Source organism: Gossypium raimondii, chromosome 4 (assembly GCF_025698545.1).
Source record: "Gossypium raimondii isolate GPD5lz chromosome 4, ASM2569854v1, whole genome shotgun sequence".
In the NCBI taxonomy this organism is placed as follows: Eukaryota; Viridiplantae; Streptophyta; class Magnoliopsida; order Malvales; family Malvaceae; genus Gossypium; species Gossypium raimondii.
In genome coordinates, this window is record NC_068568.1 from 12208195 (window position 1) to 12230093 (window position 21899).

Sequence of the window (21899 nt, forward strand, 5' to 3'; positions counted from 1 at the left end):
TGGTAGAATGTATTCCACCATAACCGATCGATCCTTGTGATAATTGGGTTATAGAATAATTGTGTGGCAAAATCAAAGCCACGTTCTGAGATTAACGATTTATTGAAGTTGCCAAATCATTTGGCCACTTAATTGGAGATGAATCGTGTCCTCGGATCATTTGGAATATCGTGTTCTGTAGATAGTCGGGATGTTGTTCTCTTTTGCGATGACATTTTAACCAATTTCCAATAAAATCAACAACCAATAATACAATAAAAGCAATTCAAACAATTTCTGGTTTGTTAATCAAATAAAAAGCTAGCAAGAATATTTAAAAAGCTAGCAAGAATTGAATATCATCGAGTTTTCAAATTGTACCAATGGCGGCGTCTTCATGCTTCCTTGTCGACCATCGTTGGTTTTCGTTGGAGGAGGTGTTCATTGCGACACAATGAGAGTTTCTTGAATACGAAAATTAAAGACCAAATTTGATGCGAATGAAAAGTTACTGAATAATAAACGAAGAAAACTTAAAGAAGTAGGAGGTTTAAAGCTGTGGAGGCGGAGAATGCTAGAGAAGAAACTGGATTTTGTTGAGAGGCGGTTGTGCTAGGGCTCGTCGTGACAAGGCCCTTTTATAATTGGCCTCTCATTGCAACGTCAGTTATCGGCTCAGCACAACATCATGTAGTAGTTTCAATTTCTAAGACCGTTACGTAACTACTTATTGCGACGTGGAAAGCCCCTCATTAAGACATAAGATGCTCGTCGGGACGACGTAAACTTTTTCATTCCGACATCACCCTCTGTTTGTTTGCATGTTGTGCTAGCATGTTGGGGATGTTGTTGAGCCACGTTGAGATGTGTAGTGGCCTCATTATACTCCTCATCCTGACGTCACAATCTATTTCAGCCCCCTACACACAAAATTTTGACTTCTCAATTCGTTTGTTGTTCCCCCTTATTTCAAACTCAACAATCACTACAAAAATAAATAAAAAATAGTAAGACTACATAATTTAACGAAATAATTAAAAATGTGAAAACAAAAATTGAAAATTAAATGAATTTAAACAAAAAAACCTTTTTTTCGGAATCGAGATGATCCATATCGCCCCCAAAAGAATAACTTCTAGTTGGTCCTTGAAACTTTGATCCGTCATTTGTTCTTCCGTTAAGAAATATAAACCAGCATCCTCAATCGATTCCATTGACGTTGCCTTATCTTTTACTGGCATGACATCTACATTATGAGCCATTTTACGTCAAATCCAAGCCAAGCCCAAATGATTCTCTAGGGTATTATTGTCTCGAGCTTTCTCCCCTCTATGTCGTGGGAAGTTTTGGTTGCCTGAGCTTTATCTTCATCATCGAACGAGAATGAGATAAACTCGTCAATTTCTTTGGCTAGCACATCATTAGTTATGGCCAGAAAGTGTACCGGCTCGTCTACACTTTCATTCAAAATTGGTTGTAGCTCATTTACCTCTAATTCTACTACTAGGTCTATGTTAATTGGATCAAAGACATCTTCATTTATATTCAATTCATTCTCGCCTTTGGTTCTAAACTCTTGTCGACTTTTAAGATTTAATTCCAAATGATTGTCGGCCAATACATTGGTCATTCGGATCGAGATTGGAGACATCATGTACGACCTCTTCCACTGGAGTATTTACTTGGGATTTTTGCAAAAAAATTCCTCTAACTGATCCAACTGTTGTTGGATTCGTTTTGATTTTTCTTGGAATTCTCACTCGCGGCTTTCTTGTTTGGACGTATAGTTATACGACTCACAAAGAGTTTCGGCTAAATACTAGGATGTCCCTAAAGGTCACTCATGTATCTCTTCCATTGTTTCGTTTATTCGTTTGAAGCAATTCTATACTGAGCGATCTTTGGTTCTCTATAATCTCTCATTGTTTGTATACTCATTCATTGTATACTTTGTCATCATCCTATAGGTTCATTGGATCTCCATCCCTCTCGGATGCATACTTATTCGGCTTAGGTGGGAGTTCATTCGAACACTCGGGTTGTTTAACTTTTTAATCATAACTCCATTGACTTATTGAAGCTCAGCACAACCAACTTAATTTGGATTGTCCGTCCACTCACCTATAAAAATCAATGTTCTTGATTAAATTTGATAATCAACAAAGTAAATAAAAATATTAAAAATAAAAATATTTAACTATTTAAAAACATCAAAATAAAAATATTTAATTATGTACAAAAAAAATTAGAACACTATCTAGCTCGTTCGTCTTTCGATTAATATTATTTTATAGTAATCAATCTAATAAAAATTTTATCGTTGCAATCCCTGGGAACGACACCAACAACTTGATCACCTATAAACGTGTTATCGTTTATAGTATAAACATAACACTAAAAATATATAAAATTAAATCGACAGTGTCCGCAAGCCTAAATAACCTAATTAAATTAGTAGTGTTAGTCCAAATTAAAATAATAATTAAACTAATTAAATTAACTAACCTAAATAACCTAAGGGAATTTCCTATTCCTAGTGTTGACAATGCGAGGCTCTAGCCAATAATCGATTAAATAAACTAATTATCTAGTTAAATAATTAATTATCTTCGATTGAATTACTTATCACCCTTAGCTAAGAATACCCTTTCGGTCTCATATTCACTAAAGATTATCACCTAAGTCACTCTTCCGATCTCTTCCTAGGCATACAAGTACCCTTCTAGGCTCTCCGCTAGGCACAAGTTATACATGACAAGATACCCTTTCGGTTTCACCTGTCTAGATATTTTATCAAAGGCATCACTTCCTAATATACTAAGTACTCTTGAATAAATAACCAATTTCAGATAAATAATCACTTAACAAATAAATTAGTTTATTAATCGAATCATGTGAGATTTGAAATAAGCACAATAATTTATTCAATTATTCATACAAGCGCTAATTGATAAGATAAACGAAAATATAAATAAAAAAATAAGAGACAAGAGAAAGCTCATGAATATAGATTGAAGCGCGGTGCCGGAGAAATCTCCGCTCGCAATTGTCTTCACATCGGAATAGAAAAGTTCCAACTACACAAACATGAAAAGAAAATACAAACAATACTAAATAGGAAAAATTGTTTGTCTAAGTCTGCACTCCACACAATTCTGGTGACCCTAAGGTTGCTTATATAGGCAACGGGCTACTTGGTGACCACTCAACCCTAGATACACTTAGATACCAATAAATGTTATATTCTAATAAATGCTAAGGTCCAAAAATGGAAATATCCCAAGAGTGCCATCTAAAGATTCAGCTTCATTTTGGGCTACCATCGTTGGGTCATCATGACGTGGGGAAGGCTCCTCGTCACGACGTTGCCACTATGAAATCCTTCCCATATTTATCGCATCGTCGTGATGAGAGAAAACTCCTTGTCACAATGTCAAGTTCTTTCTCAGCCTTGGCAACTTCGTTGTTCTATTGAGCTCCCTTGTCTCGCGACCCGATCATCATCCCTTGTATTCTTTGACTTGAAGTGGCATCCTATACATTTAAATAGCCCATTAGTCACTCACAAGGCCCGAGTCGGCTTTACGGGTCATTGAAATAGCAAAAAATGCATAAAAACACTTATTTTATTAACTTTTAGTTCTTAACATACTAATACTGAAAATGCAATAATTAATTACAAAATACCTAGAAAACAAACTCGTTAAGTGAATGAGTGACCTAAAATAACTACTACATTTGACGTCAGGTTAAAAGGGCGACAAAGTAAGAAAAATGACACACCAAAGTACAAAACCCAAAAAAGTGAAACAGTTGAAGGTCAACAACAAAATGGCAGAAAAACTAGAGAGGGAAAATCTTGAAATTTTGAGGTGGAAAAATAGTTTCAAGCTTGAGGGGTTTTCCAAAATGGTGCATTTCATTGCTTGTGTACTTTAACGATTACAACCAATAACACTTGATCACGTGTCCCATGAAACGCTATGACCCATGACTGCTTCAACTTCCCATAAACAGTGCTTTAACTTTGCATTAAGTACAAGTATTCTGGAATCATTGAAGCAACTCTTCATATCTAGAAGTGTACTTAGCACGCAAAAAGAGCAACTTTTAGTTTTTGAGCCATTCACTACCATACCACTTGTTGAAAACATTTGCAAAATGTCTTGAGGTAGGCCACTTTATAACCCCTGCCTAGCTTGGATACGTGGCACCACGAGAGGTTACCTAAGAAGCACCTGTGAATGGCACTCCACTTCACATTATCTAGCTGGTCACTAAAGGACCAACCATCCGGGCATTTTACCTTTTACCAGGCCACTCGATTTTAACGAGAATGCTTTTATCCCCAAACGGGACCACTAAGGGACCATTGAGGCATAACAACCTCGTACTACCTCAACAAAGAGAATGTCAAAGTAGTGTCACATTTGTTGAAAACCCATGTGTAACGACCTTGCCACTTGGCCAACTACACGAGCACCATGTCTTGGAATTTTCGGTGATTTGGCATTACTGGGTAGGAGACCTACACCCTACAAGTACCCAATGGAACGATGAAGAAGGGGTCTTTTTCCCCCATCAACAACCCTAAGTGATATCCTCAGCACTCTTCCTTCCTTATCTTCACAATCTCCTCTACCTCTCTCCCTTAATTTTCTAGTTCTTCGCTTGTTTAGGTGAACCAACCTTCTTGTCACCACCATATTCTCCTCATTATCTCTTTCATTTTTGTACACTTGTATCAACAACTATAAAACCTCAAAAGCAAAAGGCAAAAGCCCCTATTGTTTAAGCTTTTAGGTTTGGGTTAAAATCTACTTCTACAAAGCTATTTTAATAATAAAGGCATGTATTTAGCAATGCTTGTGTCGTGAAAAGTGCTTTATGTTTGAGTTTCTTACTCTTGGAGAAGTCGATATGTTGGTACGATCAATGTTTCAATAATCAAGCGGATGGTTAAATCGAGCAAACCATCGACTTTTGGTTACAATAATTAAAAAAAGGTTTAATCTATTCAACTTTTGATTTTTTATGTTGATTTTTTTTACCATTTTGAGTGGTTTGTTCAAAGGCCAATTCAATCTCCATGTTCGAATAGATATACCAACAATTTTTTTATTTAACCAATTTGACCAACCGATTTAGCCCAATTCAAATAATATTGTGCGAGGCTAGTTTTGGGTTGTTACATACTTGTTGTTTCTCCCGTTTAATGTGTTGTATGTGGTGAATCCATCTTGTGTTATGATGGTGCTTGATGCGACCAGTTAATTTTTTTGTTCCCTTGTATGATTTTCTCAAACTCAAATAAAATAAAATTTGATAAAAAATTTCTCGTGTAGAAAATAAATTGTGATTCTATCCCTTCCCTTTTCATCTCCCTTTTGAAAGAATAGATGACCTTCATCACCCTTCTCTTTTTATTTTAGATAACCAAAATGTATAGCATTTCGTTCCCCAAACATATATTATAAGCATAGGGAAAGCATAAATCAATTTTTAGACCTATAATGAAATATAAATATGAGAAAAGAATCACTATTACTGAGCGTTGCTATTATTACTATCTTACAGTGTTAAACATCAAAACATGTTGGAAACTCCACTATCTTTTGCGTTAATTTTTCAGATTCTCGTCATAGTTTTTTTGTCTAAAGAACCTTTAATACATCATGGACTATTTTATTGATTTATTTATTCTTTTTTTCCCCCTTAGCCATAAGAGTCAGTGATGGGTCTCATCCGACAAGGGCTAAACGAATAGGTTGTCCGTAGCACTACATAGAAACAGTTACACTTGCTCTCTTGGTGGGTCCAAAATGAACCCAGTCCGATTGATGTGGATCCGTGGTGTTAAATTCTATACTAAAGAAAATCTTGTATTGAATCAAGAGAATGAATACATCAAAAAATCATCTTTGAGAAGCACCTGTGCCACAATATATATAGGAAACATGAAGCTGATAAATGTTCATAACAACTAACAGTTATTAGTAACTAACAACAACTAACACTTAGACTTAACAAAATTCTAATGGAAGTCAATTCCTGACTCATCCATACTCTAACATTCTCCCAGTTTTTTTGTTGTTTAAACATTTGAGAACCTCGTTGAGTGTGAAGAATCGAAGTGCTTGGCGAAATGATTCAAACTGCTTAGGTGTAATTGGCTTGGTAAGAACATCCGCAATTTGATCTGATGATGGAACAAAGTTTACCTATAGAACTCTAGTGAGAATCTTTTTCCCGAATAAAGTGATGGTCAATTTATACATGTTTCATACATGCATGATATATGGGGTTTGCCGCTATAGTGACTGTTGATGTTTTGTCGCACCAGATCACAGGTATCGACTGTGACAAACCAATATCATCTACCAATTGTTTAACCCACAAAAGCTCCGACACACAGTTGGTTAGACTTCTATATTCTGTTTCAGAGGATGATCTAGACATAACACTTTGTTTCTTTGAACACCATGTAACAGGGTTTGGCCCGAGGTACACGACATAGCCTGTGGTGGAACGTCGATCTTCAACAGACGAGGCCCAGTCAGCATCTGAGTACCCAAAAACCTCAACATTCCCTTTGGTGAAAAAAAAACCATGGTCACTAGTCCCAATAAGATATCTTAGCACACGCTTGACTGCTCTCCAATGAGTCTCTCTTGGACAATTCATATACTGGCTCAATTTGTTAACACAAAAGGATAATTCTGGTTGAGTGATGCACAGATACTAGAGCATCCCTACTATACTTCGATATAGGGGAACATCAGTGAAATGAGGACTACCATCTGAAACAGTTGATTTTGGAACACTTACCATAGGTGTAGGGACAGCTGTAGCTCCTATCATACCAGTTTTAGTAAGAATTTCTAATATGTATTTTTTCTAGCTGAGCACTACCCCTTGTGGCATATGTTGAACTTCAATACCTAAGAAGAAATCCAGTTGCCCCATGTCTTTGTGAGAAAATCTATTATGAAGCTGATGAACCACACTGTCCACCTCATCATTCGAATTGCCTGTTATCACAATATCATCCATATATACTATAAGTAGCACCACGCTCCCTGATGAAATACGGATAAATAATGAAGTATTAGCCTTTGAGGTATTAAAACCAAGTTGAGTAACCAAGTACTGTTTAAGTGTATGAAACCATACTCTAAGAGCTTGGCGCAGGCCATAAAATGCTTTGTTCAGCTTGCACACTAGTTGCTGACCATTTGCACCTTACACCTCAAAACCAGGTGGCTGCTCCATATAGATTTCTTTTGTCAAATCTCCATTGAGGAAGGCATTATTGACATCGACCTACCTCAAAGACCACCCTCTCATAATAGCAGTAGCAAGCACGATTTGAATGGTTGCTGCACGAACCACCGGGTTGAATGTGTCGCAAAATTAACTCCAACATGTTGAGAAAAACCCTTGGGCACTAACCGAGCTTTATACCTGTCCACTATCCCATCGGCCTTTTTCTTTACTTTGAACAACCACTTGCAACCCACAGCACGTCGATTAATGGGAAGAAAGCACAAATTCCATGTATTGTTGTTACGGAGGGCCTGTAGCTCATTGTGCACTGCTACTTACCAATGCTCATTCTTAATTGCTTCATGAATGTCAATAGGTGTATCACTTGATGAACAGACTGTTGTGGTTAGGAATGCCTTAGGTTTAAATATTCCTGCTTTGCTACGTGTGACCATGGCATGCGTATTGAGTTGTGCAGCGGGTTGAATAACAGTAGGGTGACACGTAGTAGGTAAACATAGTAAGGAAGCAACATATGGACAAGAAGCAAATGGAGGGGATGTAGAAGCAGTAGGTTGATAGGATGGGCTAGGTAAGACAGGTGGAGGGGATGTAGAAACAATAGGTTGATAGGATGGACTAGGGGAGGTACTATTACTAGACACCAACGGATTATTGTGAGCTGTAGTTGATGTAGTGGATGATGGGAAATGAGGCAGCATGACAAGTAACTTGGAACTAAACTTTGATAAGACAGTGGTGGTGGGTTCAGGTTTGAATGACTCTTTTTTAAAAGGAAATGTTGACTCATGAATGTAAGATGACGAGAAATATACAATTTTCCATTAGCATTTTGACACCGATAACCCTTATGTAGAGGCGAATAACCTAAGAACGTGCAGGGAATGGAATGAAACTGTAGTTTGTGAGTGTTATAAGGCCAAAGATTTGGAAAACATAAACATCCAAAGACTCGAAGGAAAGAATAGTCCGGTGGAATCTGGAATAATTCTTCATAGGGTTACATATTACCTATAGGAGAAGAAGGTAACCTGTTTATCAAGTATACCGCACTGCTGAAGGCATCATTCCAATAGGACAAATGCATAGCAGCATGAGCTAACATGGATAAGCCAACTTCTACGATCCGACTATGCTTTCTCTCAACTAATCTATTTTGCTCAGAGCTATATGGACATCAAATCCTCTACTGAATACCTTGTTGAGACAAGTAATTTCTTAACGCCTGAAACTCACCGCCCTCATTGGTTTGTAAAGCAAGCAGTTTGTAACCAAGAGACTGTTCTGCTTGTTTATAAAATAGTGGAAAAATGTGCAGCACTTCAGATTTTTTCTTTAAAAAATAAATGCATGTGCATCTAGTACACACATCAGTAAAAGCTACATAGTAACGAAAGCCATTAGAAAAAAATTGGAGTAGGACCCCAAACATCTGCAACTATCAATTGTAACGGTGTAGAATACACAGAGGTAGACTTAGAAAATGGCAACTTGGATTCTTTTCCTAAATGATAAGCAACACACGAAAAAGAATCTGCAGACGAGCCAAAATATATATTACAACGGTGTAACGCCTTTTTAAGTGTAGCAGTACAGGGGTGTCCTAGTTGAGAGTGCCATAGACTGAGAGGGAGGAGCTTAGCAGCAGCACAGCAGTGAACTGAAGTAGGGAACCCAACTGGTTGAGATGAGCCAGATAAGTCAAGCATGTAGAGCCCACCATGCACGAAACCTCTGAGGAGGACCTAATTGGTTTGAAGGTCACGAACACGACACTGTGTAGGAAAAAACTCAAACATTACTCGATTATCTTTAGTAAACTTAGATACCGATAATAGATTTTTGGTTATCCCAGGCACACACAGCAGAGACTTTAGGAACAAAGGACGTGATCGTGTAAGAAGAGAAGACTAACCAGTTGATCTGATAGAGAGAGAATTACCATTACCCATATACACCTTACCTGAGCCAGTGTATGGTGTACTGTCACTCAGAGTAGTAGGGGAATTGGTGAGGTGGTGGGACGCACTTGAGTCTGTGTACCATGCGTTATCACCCACAGTTTCAGGTGTAGCAATAAGAGCCTGAGACTGAATTGATGATGATGACCCTAGGATAGATGTACTGGCATTCTGCATGGGATTAGCAGCAAAAGGATTAGTCCACGGCTGAGTAGGTGCGGGAGGGGCATACCATTGCTGTTGTGAATAGGTAGGCATCCATGGATGAGGCGAAGCACCATTGCCAACCATGCAAACATTTGCCTGAGGAGAAGGAGGTGGCTTATAACCTGTACTTTTATATGTGGTATCAAATCGGTAATAACACCGATCAACAAGATGACCAGCCTTCTCTCATAACTGGCACTGAAATTGCGAACCTGAAAAATGACCTCGCCCACGACCACGAGCACCTGACGAGGGTCGATAAGCTGGTAGAGAAGAATTATTGTCAGCAGAGATAGTAGGCTGATGAGTGACCATGTTGGCAGAACTAGGAGCATCAGACACAACTAGTTGCTGACGAGCTTCCTCATAAGTAACATAGTAGCAACACTCTGGACACTGTAAGGAATTGAACTCGCAGTAATGATTGTAAGCACTGATTCATACTCGGACGACAGTCCATTAAGGATGGTTGTAACATGTTCTCGTTCACTGATAGCCTCTCCACAACTAGCAAGGCTATCACAGTAGCCTTTAATTTTCATCAAGAACTCCTTCATAGACAGATCAACCTTACGCTGAGAATGTAACGCCCTTCTATAGAACATTAACTGAGAGGTAGTTTTTCTGCCAAACAAACTAAAAAGAGCATTCCAAATCTGGAGACTCGTATCAAGACCAATAAGATGAAGAAGAACATCAGTACTCATCGATGACAATAACCACGACGCAAGAGCACTATCTTGTTGTTCAAAATGAGCAAACTCTAGATTTTCTTGCGAGACACCAGCATCATCAAGAAAAAACTGAGAAGGAGGAACAAACTGTGAATCAATAAACTTTTGAAGCTTATAAGTTTTTACTGCTAAGAGAACTTGCTGACGCCACAGCAAGTAATTATGATCATCAAGAAGCACGTTGATCTTCTTGGTAGAGAAAAATCGACTATCAACCACTTCATTTGGTAGAATTGATGACATCGCCGGTGCAACAAATTGAACTGCAGATGGGCTGGAAGGGGAAGTCATGAACGACTACCTCAGGAACAAACAAACCTCTGATACCAAGTTAAATTCTATACTAAAGAAAATCTTGTATTGAATCAAGAGAATGAATACATCAAAAAAATTATCTTTGAGAAGTACCTATGCCACAATATATATAGGAAACATGAAGCTGATAACTGCTCATAACAACTAACAGTTATTAGTAACTAACAACAACTAACACTTAGGGCTAGTTTGGATGGGCGGTGTGTTTACCTCCGGTGAGGTTAAAAACAGCGGTGGCGGTGAGATTAGTTACTGTAGCGGTGAGATTGGGTACTGTAGCGGTGAGATTAGAAATAATGGTGGAGTGTGTTTGGATTCAAACGCAGCTGTAGCGGTGAGGTGAGAATGAAAAATGACTATTAAGGACATCAGATTAGAATTGATATATAATAGAAGTTATTTAAATTATTTTACTTTTTTAAAATTATTAAAATATGCAAATTCATTTAATAAAATATTAAAATGTATCTTCCAATATTTTAATGAATTATATAATTAATTTAAATTAATTATTAGATAAAATGATAATTATTTTTAATTTTTTTATAGTTATAATTAATTTTTTATAACAATGATAAATATTATTTTTCACAAATAATAACATTATACTTGGATCTAATTTTGAAGTATCTAAACGGATGATTTTTAATAAAAAAATATAGTAACATAAGACATAACAAGTTTCATTATTACTAGAAATTAGGTTATGATACAAAATGTGTTTACAAATATTGATTCATTAAACTAGTTGCAATGGTTTCCTTAACATTGTGATTTCAAGGTCACTTTCTCTGTTAGAAGAACTCGATTCACCTCATCAAACCGGCTTGAAGAGACGGCATGTCCTAGATATTCTCAAATTCTCGAAAATCCTCATCATTTGACCAAGCATGTCTTGAATGTAATTATGCAAAACCATTGTTGCAATAACTATTAAAACTTGCTTGTCGAATGAATAACTTGAATATCTCTTAATATTGGCCATTTTTTCCACACTCCAAATGTTCATTCAATCACAGAGCGTAACGAAGAATGGGCATGATTAAAGATTTCTTTTTTTCCAGATACTTGATGATTACCTCGACGAAAATCAGGTAAATGATATCGTTCCCCCCTATATGGACCTAGAAAACCTGCCATTTGTGGATATCCGGAATCCACAAGATAATATTTTCCTGCAAAAAAAGTAAAACATAATATCAAGTTTAAAAATAAATTAAAAATTTTAATATTTTTATGTAAAAAGTAATTAAAAAATTAAAGTTCGACCTGGTGGAGGGTGTGGAAACTTCAACTCTTGCTTTCTAAGTGCTTGCAAAAAAATTCTACTATCATATGCTGTTCCTTCCCAACCAGGAAATGCAAAAATAAAGCACATGTTGAAGTCGCAAGCTGCCATAATATTTTGAGTTGGTTCACCTTTCCGTCCGATATAAGGTATTTGAGAAGAAGGCGAAATGCATGCTTTTATGTGTGTTCCATCTATGGCCCCAATACAATCCTTTAAAATAAATACAAGTAATGAGATAAAAGTTAGAAATAATTTATGTTTTAAAAATATAAAGATTGTGTAAATTTTACCTTAAAGTGAGGCCAATATCTTGTATCATGTCGAATATGGTTCGGTACTCCCTCGAATTGACCTTCAATGGGTTTAATCGTGTCTATTCCCATTCGAGCAAATATATGCGACATATCAGTAAAAATTCGACTAACAGTTTCCCCAGATCGTTGAAATCGCTCTGTTGCATTTGAATTGATTCTCTATTTCCAAGAATGTACAATGATAATGCTAACTTCTCCATCGATGATACTTTCCCATTCTTTAAGCCATAATTTGTTTGCAAATCATGCAACAATCTGTGAAATATATTTTTTGGCATCCTAAAACTAATCATGCAACGATCATCGTGCCCATTTAATACTTCGTCCACCCACATTTGACCAGTATAATTTGAATCCATACGCGGTTGCATAGTGAAATAAGTTTCATGGTGTACCAATACACTGCTTAACACATATTCTTCCTCATTATGATAATTGTTGTGCTCAACTTGGGTAACAATTGTGGCTATTCTTCGTTGAGCTTCTTCACTTAATTCAGAGGTATCATAATTCATATCAAAACTATTATACATATTGTTAAATTCATCCATAACCTGAAAAAGTAATCAAATGAAAATAAATCCTTTAAAATCTTGTGACATTCTATACAACACAGAAACTTGATTAAAAGCATAACATAAAAATACCAAACATAAAAAGTAGCATACATTAGTTTTACATATAAAAAAGTAGTATAGTTATATTACAATAATATTTCTAAGGAGCTGATGGTGGAGGTGGTTGATGGTATGGTTGGAAGGGAAATGAGGATGTTGCTACCAAGGATGAAAATGATGCAAATTGTTCAGCATACTCACGTCGAAGCCACCAAACCCTATCATCTGGATCTAAGTTCAAAAACATTTCTCGTTTCACCGGTATTTGGAACATTTTGGTGGCAAAATAGTACAGTTCATCTCTTTTTGGAATTTCATCTCCCAAAGCACGCAAAGCATCCATTGCATTTGAAATAGTATATTGAGAGTGAGGAAAAAGAATTTCATTCACTGACTTCCTTGGACTAGCCATACTCTCACACAATTTCTCAATCTGAGTAGTTAATGTATTTCTTGATGATTTTCTACTTGAACTTGATTTTTTTCCCTTACCGTGTACAGCCCCAAATGTTTGCTTTCTTCGATTAGGGATTTCATGAGAAGGGTTTGATAGGGGGAATACTTTCATTCTCGTTACTATGTTCATCTGAATCACCAAATCCCTCATAAGGTGCATCATCTCCCATAGGAACCCCACTTGGAAGAACACCAGACGAAGGTGCCTATGCGTTCTCTCCGGTGGCTACAATGCCACCAAACATTTGCCACATTAACTCATTCAATCGTGGCTCAATTCCTTTCTTCTTAAATCCTTTAAAATCAGGATTTTCCTACATAAAATGCTAAATGTTAAATGTTATACTAAGATTTTTATAATTGTAAATTATTAATTTCAATAAACTTTATGCATTAAAATAATGATAAAGTTAACACTAACTCTGTATTTTTGCAGCCCACCATTCTTGGCAAAGATCGACCGTCTTTTAGATGGACACCATCCAATACCTGTAGATTCCTTAAGCAACTCCCTCCATAACCTCCATTCCTTTTTTAATGTATCCCACTTATTTTTCAATTGAGGTTTTCCATAATTTTTTTGTGTTTTTGCTTGAAAAAGAGCAATGACATTTTCCCATCCTTTTGAGTTTAGATGAGTTGTCGGTCTATTGCCAGCATTGACTTCATTCATGCAAAGGTCACAAAATATCAACGTCAACTCATCATCCCAAACAGCTTTTGTTGCTAAGCTACTATCTCCCTCCACAAAATTTCGTGTCTTTACCATCTATTATTATTTTGATTTTAAATGTCAATAGACATAAAACCATAAATATATAATTAGATATAAAAGCAGTAGTGATTAATTTCATTGGAAATGTATAACTCTTTAGCAATAAGTCCTACATCATTACACTAAGGGAATATTCGTACTCTAATCACAAGTAATGCAAAATAGCTTTTGTGTTTATCTGCTATTTGAGTTAAAAGTCTTTTATTCTCTATTACTTGTGTACTTAATTTTATCTACCTTTTCCTTTCAATTTTAATTGCTTGTTGATGATGTTCAAGAGGCTAGTATTGGCTAATGAAGTTTGCAAAGTCCTTATTGCATGCAAGGTAGCAAAATTTAAAAGCAATTGGCTTTGCATGTCACCACATGCACTTGCATATGCATACATACATGTACCGAATTTGCCAATAAGGGCTCAAGAGCTTTTGTTTTTTCAGATATGCTTTCCATTATGTTATCATTGCTTAAGCACTTAAAGTTTGTGTATGAAAATACAAGAATTTGAACAAACAAACTAATATAATGTATGAAAATACTTATCCTTCAAAATTTTTTATGAACCTCTAAGTTGTAACCTTTAATAAAAATGTTGGTTAAAACCTTTAATATATGAAAGTGGAGAGTTGCAAATTTTTAATTGACTACTTTATATTTTTTATTTTAAAATACACTACATATATTTTTTACTTTTAAAATACACTACATATATATATTTAAAATACACTACATATATATTTTTATTTTTAAAATACACTACATATATTTTTTTATTTTTAAAATACACTACATATATATTTTTTATTTTTAAAATACACTACACGTATTTTTTAATTTTTAAAATTTTAAATACAATGCAATTTCTCCATTCCCATCTCCCCTCTTCCATCATTCCCCTCTTCCACCGTTCCCTCCTCCCATTTCCTATTCCCATGCAATACCCATTCCAATTTCCCATTTCCCATTCCCATTCCCATTCCCATTCCCATTCCCATTTCCCATTCCCATTCCCATTATCAACAATACCAACAGCAGTAGCAGCAACAACAGAAACAGCAACAAGGGTGTAAATCGGACGAGGTTAAAACGATCTGGGTTGGTGACCTTGTTCATTGGATGGATGAAACTTTTCTCCACGGTTGCTTCTCTCATACCGGCGAGGTATAAGCAAATACAATAGTGTGGTTATAGCATGAAATTGATAGATGCATGTATTGTCATGAATCTTACACTAGATCTTTTTTTGTTTTATGTTTTGAGGAATCTGTTGGTTTTAGTACTTTGCTGCCTTTTTTGTTTGCGGGGTTTAAAGATAAGTTAAGGTTTGAGGTTTTTTACTAATATTTGTGGTTTATGTTTTTAATGTAATTACAGTTTTAGAAAATAATCTGCCTTTATGGCCTAAAACTTTTTGCCCAGAACATTAAAGCTAATTAATTTAAAGACAAGGATTGTTTTTAATTGAAGCTAAACAGATGAATAGACCGTATAGTTGATTGCCATTATAAAATAAAATTGGATAATTGCCAAAAGTCAATTTAAGCTGTGTTGTAGACTGCCTGGATGATTAGCTTTTGGTTAAAAGCAGTTTACATCTCGTTTCATAAACATGGAAATTTAATAATAAGAAAAAAGACCTCTTATTTCACATCAAAACTTTGCTGCTGATGCTTTCAAGAAAAAGAACAAGCTTTGCAGCAGTAGGAATCATAGTTGTTATAAAACTAGACATGTAATGACTTTTCATGTTGGGTGTTAATTAGGGGAGATAGGCTGGATTACGAAATCAATTATGCTTAAAATTCATTTTCCCCTGCTACATGGACTCCTCCTCAACACTCAGAATTTTTGTTTAATATAGGTTTTTTAATGTAGATAACTTGTTGAACACATAAAATAGGATCCTCTTGTTTTTGTTTAATATAGGCTTTGGATCAGGTGTCTTAGCTCGCTTTGTTGTGGAGTGGGAATCGGGTAAAGAAGGTTGCACAATGCATGTGTCTCCTGATCAACTTTGGCCTCATACCAAGGTTCGATTTTTTTCTTATTTTGTTTTTTTCCTCTTTCTTTTAAAATAATTTCCTCAATTCTTTTCTCATACTATTTTACTTATGTTCCTTAGTATCATTTGTCAGCCACTTTGTTTCTTCAACATTTCTTTTCTTATGTCATATTAAAATTTCATGGATTAAGATGCTATGTTGGCTCATTTTTTTGCTTGGTATGGTATCATTTATTTCTGAATTTTTAGAATTACTTGTGCCATGGTGGTTTACTTCTATGCTCGGGTAAAATCTTTTATACCTTTGTTAGCTTTTGTTTTTTTTAAGATTTGCTGATTCTTAGCACATATAGATCAATTTTTCATCCTTTTCTTTTTATGCTTTACTTCATTCTAGTACTTGACAAACTCATAGATTTTACATGTTCTATAATTTTGTTAACATCATTAGAAAATGAAATGCATCAACGCAATTGTTAAGGTGTATTCATTAATATTATCTATTATTTCGTCTCGATGCTTAAGGCCCGGTATGTTGAAGTTATCTCCATTCCTTATTTTTTGGCAGATTTGTTACTGGAAATTATAGGTTGTAATGACTTTTTGGAGTCCTTTTACTTGATTTATTTTCCATTCATCTTTCTAAAGGACTTAATAATGCAGGTATTTTTAGCTTTTGGATTTGTGCATAAGATTACTACCTTTGAGAAGACAGCTGAATTTCAGGTCAATGAATTAAATCTCCTTCTTCCTAGATTGATTGGTTTGCAATTTTTATCATTTATAGCTTGTTTGCAGTTTTTGATCTGTTTAATTACTTGACTAGTGTTCTTTGTTTATATATAGTCAGAGATATATATATTGAATGGGGACTGATGCTATTGAAGTAGGGGAGACTCCATTTGACTCCTATCCTAGTTCCTTTGAGGTACTATTTTCGACTTCCTTTCACTTTTTTTTCTGTTCTAACTTTGAATCTATTGTATAATTTGATCGTTATCGGGAATAATCACATGCATTTGTTTGTGTTTTTTCTTTGCTTAAGCAAGTGTTAAAAGCCTTGGAAATTCGATTTGTGCCCTACAAGCTTTAAGTTATAATGTTTTTGAGTTTAGATGTTTAGGTAATTTCATTGTGTATGACTTAAAATTATAGTTAGTAATAATATTACTGTAAACCATGCTAAATTATAGGTCCAAAGATCAAAAGATAAAATGTTGCTACCTATGGGATAAGGTCAATATATCATTTAGAACCAGACTACTCAAAAGAAAAGCAATAACAATAACAACAATAATAACAGTGAGTGATAGCAAACCACTCACCTTGAAGGAAGAATAACACTTTCTAACCAACCGTCCAAATGTAGACTTCCCCTGTCAATAGAGAAAAAAGGTAAATGTTGAGCATGAGAAAATAGAGGGAAAAAAACACAAGATATCTCTAACTTGTTAGTTTGATAGAGGAAACAGAATATCCTAAGCTCCCACAACCAAGAACAAAGTAAAAAAGAGGGGAGAAACTAGCAAAAACGAGGGACAAACCAGTAAACAAGGGAGAAACCAGCAAGAACGAGGGGAGATTTCTGCTGTTTTGTTCCCAAATCTGAAAACAAATAAGATTGGGAAAGAAATTAGTTTAACATCTAAGGATAAAATGGTAAATTAATAAATTAAAGTAATGGTATTATTGTCTCCTAAATATGTCTATTGCCCCAGCTTGTCCTAACTGCTGCTTTATCCACCAGTCAGCCCAAGGCTGTCCAGTGCAGTAGAAATCTCTCACTGTGCTGGCAGCCAACACATCCAAAGGCTGTCTCAGTTGACTCCAGTGCAGTCAAACTGATATTAAAGGAGAAAAAATCCACCGCACTGTTGTGCGTTGCCATCCAAAGGGGCCTTAGACTTAACAAAATTCTAACGGAAGTCAATTCCTGACTCATCCATACTCTAACACGTGGGAATAATCTTTTCATTTGAGGAGCCGTATGCAACAATGTCCATTCACTTTCTCTTTCATTTTTTATTTCATCGCGGCACATGGAACTATCACTTTTACCTACATTCGTCTTCTTCCCAGCGCCCCATATGGCCCAATGCATATTTTCTTTTTTCTTTTGTCGAGAAAAGTTTAGGCGAAAAGAGGCTATCTTAGTCCAAATTCGGGCATGTCAACGAATTCATAGAGAGTTAAAAGTGGTATTTATATTGCCATGGCAAAACAGATACAGAATTGTAGGTTTCATGGTCAGCTTTTGCTGCTTATCAGATTACAGAAACTAAAAAAACAAGCATTTTGAACTCTTTTTGGCAACAAGCTGTTATTGCAATAGCCATCAAATTTTCTATTTGTTTGGATTTTATATATAGATATTAAAGATGGGAAATGATGGTTTATTGTAGAAGCAGCTTGTATTACTCTGTCGAATTTTCGTTGCATATGTTTTGTCTTTTTGAGTGGAACCGGATAAGACGGAAAGAAAAAGGCATGGATGCCCACCGAGACTGTGGTAATTGCAATACGAAAATTTATGGGCATATTTCCCAATTTAATCCTACAATGTTCATGAATGACTTGTATCATTGCTGGTGAACTGAAGGCTGAGGCGCTTCTGAATTGTAATAAGAACGAACCTGATCTAGCAAAGGCCAATAGTGAAGGTATTCATTTTCAAACTGTAGGGTCATCTACTCATCTCTTCGTATTAGATCTCAATGGTTTATGAAATCCAAATTTAAAGCTCAACGAACAGCTTATGTTGGCCCAACTCCGCATCCTAGTGGCATTAATTGGACTGATGTGGCATAATGGAGATTCAAAGCTGGTGATGATCCAACTCATCTTCTTGTTTCAGAAGATGGGTGGATTTCGGTTGGGATTTATGGTGGCCTTAGAAGACCTGACCTGATGCAATTTATCATTTGGTTGGTAGTCTTTTCGATGCTGTATTTGAAGAGCTTCATGTATTGTTAGGGAAGTGGTGTATGCACCACAAGCTTGGACATCATGACAGATTTGAGTTTTTCAAGTGGGTGAATCACAAGATTAATATCCAAGAATCGAATTCAACGTTTTGTTGAAAAGTTTGTCTCAAGAAATTTAGAGCAATTGCGTGAAAACAATGAAAAAGAAGGAAATTTTGGCTTGAATTAAAACACAAGACTATCAATTTTTTTACAAGTCCAATTATATCGAAGTCCAACTAAAACGGTTAAACTTGATGATATACAAATCTTGACCCAATTATAATCGTGTTTTAGTTTTGGTCACTAAATTTTAAAAATTTTCAATTTAAGCACTAACGTTTGAATTTGTTCATATTTTAGTCACCGCCATTAAATTGATAATAAAAATCTTTTTCTGATGGAATAACAACACATTTAATACTTAATACTTACTTATTCTATCAAATTTATCTTAATTCTAAATAATTCAATAAATTTAACCATTCACTTTTACAAATTCTATAAATTTGATCCTCAAACTTCTTAACCAAGCTTTCAACTTTAAAAATAGAGGCATTCCACATCTATTAATTGTTTTTATTTATTGTTGAAATTATCCAATTCGATAAATAACCCTTTTATTTATATTTTTAAGAAATTAGTATTACAAATTAACTAAACACCATTAAAAATAATAGAAAATAAAAATTTTAAAATTATAATATATAATAAAATTATATAGATAATTTAATATTTGTAAAAAATAAATTTTGACTCTAACTAGCATAATTTTAGTTTTTAATTAACTTGGTAAATGATTTGACACTATAGGTCTATTTGTTTCACTAAAATAGCTTCGAAAAATTATTTATGGAAAATGACTTATTTTCTTGGAAAAGTTAATATTTTTCGGTGTTTGGATGAATCATGTAAAATATTTTACGTTATTTGATGATTTCTTAAAATATTTCATAAAAACTGTTTTCAATGAAACAAACATAATTTGAGATTTTCTCAACTTTTCATTATTTAATTTAGTTTATTTTATATCTATAAATTTATATTTTACATTGTTTTTGCATATATTAAAAGTATTTTATTAAATTCAGGTTCATTACAACGTCATTTTTAATTACATGACTACCAAATGAGTATTTTTTATTTAAAATGTGACATCAACAAATTTGAAAAAAAAAACAATGTCAATAATTGGACTTGATTCTTAAATATGAAAAGTAAAAGGACTAAATTCTTGAAAATAAAAGTAAAGAGACTAAATTGCAAATTCATGAAGAGTACATAAACTTATGACATATTTTAACCTTTATCCTACAAAACATTTATTATTAATATGTTTATAATTGTAAAAATATTTATTATTAAAATATTAATATTGAATATTTTCAATAATATATGAAGAATATTATTTCAAATTATTATTTTAAAATTTATTATTAAAATAAAATTAAAATATTTAACATTTATTAAAATAATAAATTATATTAATTATATTAATAATTTATTATATTATTAAATATAAATAATTAAATATGTTTGTTTAATAATATTAAAAATATAATATTTTATATTAATATATTAATATTTTTAATAATAAAATTTTTTATTATCAACATAATAATATTAAGCTTGATTTTTTAAGTTATTTTTATATAAAAATAAAATTACTAATAAATGAGCCATTTTTCGGAAAATGACTTAGGCTTTTAAAAAAAGTAAGTCATTTTATAAGAAAAATGACTTATTTTATATTGACCTGTAAGACATTTTCCGTTGACCAAGCTGTTTTATGTGAAACAAACGCAGGAAAATGTAGAAAACATTTTTCATAAAACCTTATACATATAAGCAAACGGACTCTAAATCAAATGGTTAGTGATAGATATTGTTTATTGCAGATTTAAAAATAAAACACAAATAATTAAAAAAAATAGAACAAAGTAAAAGAAAAAGGAAATTTATTTGTTGTTTGATTTTTGAAGACTTGGGTAGCAACTCAACTTATTGTTGGTGGTGTCTATAATTTCTTCACACTCTGGATTGCTACTTTAGAGGGTTGGTTTAAGTCCCATGATTGTTTTTATTGGTTGTTTCAGAATGAATGAATCTATTCATTTTTCTAACTCAAAACTGTTTCTGTTTTCATTCAAAATTTTATTTTATTTTTAATTTCATACTTCCAATTTATTTAAAGGGTTAGACCAAGTTATCACGTTCAAAATGTGAATATGTCTACTAGGAAATTTCCATTCTATTTACTTTCTTTCCTGTTTAAACTCATTGTTTCTCATTTCTTACACTAATTTATTCTACAACCCTTTTCATTCCATCTTGGTTTCATTGGGATTCGAGTTAACAATGTAAAAATCAAACCTTTACATTTTATATTGCATTCATATAAATCATATATATTAAGTTCGACTTAAATTATGTTTTACTAACTATTTGTTTTACGTGAACAACTTTCTACCATTCAATAAATATTAATATACACAATATTTTATATTAATATGATACAAATATCTGTTTGGTTTGAAATTTTACATACATAACAAGTACAATTAAATTAATAAATTCAAATGTTTGATCTTTAAAATATTAATCGTACAAAACTATATGAAATAGTGTAAAAATATTTTTAATTTTACATCGTGTAAGTGGATTTCTCTTCTAATAACAATATAAATTAATTTATATAATCAATTATATATACTAAAAGCTAATTATATATGATTTTTAATCTAATGCCTTCTATACGTTTTCATTCTCATTATAATTCACCTAATCGCTATTGTTGTGTTTGAATTCAAACACATATTTTACTACTAATTTTGATTTTACTGTAAAGATTTAATCTTACCGCCACCACTATTTTTAATATTGCCAAAGTCATCCAAAGGAAACTTAGTACTAGTATCTTTGTTTTGATCACTCAACTTCAAAATTTTTTATTTTGTGATCAAGATTATCTATATTTAAATTTTTGGCCATTCCCCATTAT

At 33.8% G+C, this 21899-nt stretch overlaps 1 long non-coding RNA gene across 1 annotated transcript; it reads right to left on the reverse strand.

The window, feature by feature from the left end:
- Nucleotides 1-17102: 17102 nt before the first annotated feature.
- On the reverse strand, nucleotides 17103-17831 carry LOC105780014 (uncharacterized). The gene is made up of 2 exons (XR_008195442.1): nucleotides 17480-17831; nucleotides 17103-17311 (listed from the first exon to the last, which is right to left on the reverse strand). It is a non-coding gene; the product is annotated as an uncharacterized LOC105780014 (long non-coding RNA).
- Between the last annotated feature and the right edge of the window lie 4068 nt (nucleotides 17832-21899).